Here is a 4,131-nt window from a genome sequence, read left to right on the forward strand (position 1 = left end):
CTGGAGGATGAAAACTCGTGTTCACACTACTCAAGTTTATTCCCAGTATCACTTAAAATATGCATCACTGTGTTTTCTATTGTACCTTAATAAAGCTAGAAAATTCTGGAGGTACAGATAATTTTTTCTGTTTCCTTTTAGGCCTGCACAATGAGATTTTAAACCCTCTCTAGGTGACACTGAAAGTCACTGAAGTGTGAAATCACTGGATTTGGTGTGAACTGACAATTCATCGACATTTTTGGACACTGGGAACACCATCAAGAGAGAATCTGTGGCTCTCTAAGGCAAATGAAGTCAAATCTGTTCCTTCCTCCCTGAAAGCACTGATATTGGTGTCCTTATTCAGAAAGAGTGTCTGGGTGAGTATGCTTTTGAAAACAAGGCATGGGATAGCATTGGAAAGAAGGGAGGAGATCCTGTTGGCTTTACATGGCTCCTGGATCTCTCATGAGCTAGACATCAATTGAGCATCAGGGCTCAAATCTAGGAAACCAGGATTTTGGAAACCAAGGGCAGAACCATGGTTTTCCATTTCTAACAAGGACAATGGTCCTGCTGAAGATAGTTCCCCTCTAGTCTACTTCCTGTGGGACTACGTTGGGGGAAGCAGGCACAGCATGATGAAGTGGACAATGAGAAGGACTGCCTGGAGTAAGGGATGGGATGGGACAGGAGTGAAGGCACAGCCTAGAAATCCTCACAGTGGGTCATAACAAATACTAAGGAAAATGGCCCCCAAAACTTTTCTTCTTTTTCGGGATTCATCCAATTACCATGGTTTGTTTTGCAGGCAAGAAGAAGAGCAGAGAAAGGCTCTGCACCAGAAATTACCTAGAGGTCTCCCAGGGCAGACAGCAAGCACATTGGAGGGAAGGGACAGAATCCAGTGCCTATCTGAGGGTGAGTGTCTCCTTGTGGCATGCTCTTTTTCTCCTCTGGTTAAACCCTATTTTTTCCTATTCCATGCCCCTCTTTTCTGAGTGACTTGCCATCATCCATTAAGGACAATGTGACTCAGGCTTGTGTGTATTTAGGGTATGGTATTTCTAATATTTTGTGAGATTCTTTTCATAATTCTTCTGATTTGAAATGGGGGCGCAGATGGACCAAGTTTATTCCAACATCTGACATGATGGAATGTACTATGGAGGTATATTTATACCGAAGCTGCTGATCTTTATGTAAAAAGTCCTCAGCCACCAAACTGCTCAAAGGAGCATTAGCCATCGACATCACATGGAAGAACACATGAAACATTTTATATCTCTATTAAAAAGACCAATGTTAAAAATGGGATATTTTCAAATATGCCATGAAATGTGTCAAGTTGATATTATAATTGTACTGATCACCATAGAGGTGAAGCTCCCCTTATACATTAGGTGAATGATGAATTGTGTTATTGTTGAATTTCAAGTCCAGCAGTCCATTTCCTATTTATTTGGTTTTCATTTTTGTTGAGAGAGAGCAAGTACTAATGAATGTTTTATGTGTATTTCTTTACCTCCCTCATGCCAGCAGACCACTAACCATCCAAACTCTGAAAGAATTCTTTCCTGGGCCCTGCGTTGGAGAGTCAGCCACCTGTCAAGAACACTGAGGAGAGATCCATCCTCCCTACAATACAATCCTTTCAAAGAAATGAATTTGATGTCTACTCCCTTCCTGCGCCTATGAAAGAACAGGAAGCGGACATCACTGGCACCAGTCAGCCAGCTGTAGACTCTGGCTGGAACAATCTCCTCCTTGTGAAAGTAGCCCAAGAATACCAGAGGATGTCTCTTTTAACATTGCTCAGACTGCCTCTGAAAGGCATAGCATGAGGCAGTGGCTCAATTCTCCACCAAATTCCAGGTGCCCTGATGTTAGCAAACGGCACTACCTGCAATCTAAAGAATGGAGAGAGGTCCAGGGTCTCACACTCAGCATCAGGGCCTCAGGCAAGGGACATGCCAGGATCCTGTCAAGAGAATCCAGATTGCCTCAAAGAAACTTAGACTCAATCCAAGCTTGACTCCACAGTGGGGCTCTGGCTATCCAGGCTGGGAGGATTTTAAATCTCTGCAATCTGTGCCTTCTACAAGTGGACTCAAAATGTAAGGGGTGGGGAGGTGTAGCCACCCAGTGAGATGAATGGACTCAGAGCGACTGTCCCTGGACCATAGGCAGCTACTCAGAGGAGGGGCCACACAGAGAGATGCTTTCAGGTGGAAACCAAGGTTCCGGGACTGCAGGCAGCTTCTCTGAGGAGGGGCAAACCAAGGAGAAATTTTGGCAAAGGGTAAGTCTCCTGGGCCCAGGAGGTAGATGCGGGCCCCTGGGAATGTTGAAGAGGAGGGCTGCCCAACCCAGATGGTAGTTCTGGATCCAGGGGAACTTCTTGGCGGGGAGCTGACCTGTGAGACATCCCCACCAGGTGAGTTTTCCCTGCCGTTTGAGGCTTTCCTTCAAGGGCAGTAGAATGAGAGACACAGGCCCAAACAAGCCTTACCTCAGCCTGCAGTGTAGTTCCCCTTTGGCTGACCATTGGTCAAGAAGTGGAAGCACCTCTGGCCCACTAGCAAGGAATATACCCCACCTGAAGGCCACCACTACTAGAGAGGCAGCTTCCTTGTGGAGCACCGCATTATCAAGTTCCTCCAAAATCAGGCGATTGAAGGTTAGGAGGTGAGCTATTGAAAATGTACAGGGACAATCTCAGCCAATAGAGGAAATCTGCAATATCTCAGCATTCCACTGACACCTCACCAATATGAAAAAAAACAAGGGAAGAAAATGTCCCACACAAATAAAGATGTTACATCAATAAAATCCAATGCCAGCATGGCAGAAGAAATGGCCAAAAGGGAGTTCAGAATGTACATAATTAAAATGATCAGGGAAGCAAACAAGGAGATGAAAGAGCAAATGCAGGCATTGAATGATCGCACCAATCAACAGTTAAAAGACCAATATAGGAAGCAAAAGATCATTTCAATAAAGAGTTAAAGATATTGAAAAAAACAAACAGAAATCCTTGAAATGAAGGGAATAATAAACCAAGTTAAATACTCCATAGAAAGCATAACCAATAGGATAGAACACCTGGAAGACAGAACTTCAGATATTGAAGACAAAATATTTAATCTTGAAAACAAAGTTGAGCAAACAGAGAAGATGGTAAGAAATTATGAACAGAATCTACAAGAATTATGGAATATAAGAAAGGACAAGTTTAAGAATTATTGAGCTTGAGGAAGGCTTAGAGAAACAAACCAAAGGAATGAACAATCTATTCAATGAAATAATATCAGAAAATTTCTCAAAACTGGAGAAAGGAAAGGAAAATCAAGTTCAAGAGGCTTATAGGACTCCATATACACAAAATTACAACAGACCCACACCAAGGCACATTACAATGAAAATACATAACATACAAAATAAAGACAGAATTTTAAAGGCCGCGAAAGAATCAAACTACATTCATGGGAAAACAAATATGGATATCAGCAGATTTTTCAATCCAGGCCCTGAAAGCTAGAAGGGCCTGGAACAACATTTTTCAACCGTGAAAGAAAACGGATACCAACCAAGAATCTTATACCCAGCAAAATTTACCTTCAGATTTGAAGACGAAATAAAACTCTTCCATGATAAACAAAAGCTAAAAGAATTTACAGAAAGAAAGCCAGCATTACAGAACAAAGAAGCAAAGAGGAAGTGATGAAAAACAACAATGCAAATCAGCAAAGGGAGGAACTATCCTAAAGGAATATTCAAATAATGGAGAAAGCTAGTCATGTCAAAAAACAAAAATGAGCCAAATGACCAAGAATACAAATCATATCTCAATAATAAACGTGAATGTTAATGGAACTCATCAATCAAAAGACATAGACTGGCAGATTAGATTAAAAAGAAAGATCCAACAAAATGCTGCCTGCAAGAGACTCACCTCATAGAAAGAGATACCCAAAGGCTAAAGATGAAAGGATGGGAAAATCATACCATGAACATGGACTCAGCAAAAAAGCCAGAGTATCCATCCTCATATCAGAAAATGTGGACTTCAAGTTAAATTTAGTCATAAGGGATAAAGAAGGACATTTCCTACTTCTTAAGGGAAGCATAAATCAGCAAGACATAACA

Source organism: Sciurus vulgaris, assembly GCF_902686455.1.
Source record: "Sciurus vulgaris genome assembly, chromosome: 5".
NCBI lineage: Eukaryota > Metazoa > Chordata > Mammalia > Rodentia > Sciuridae > Sciurus > Sciurus vulgaris.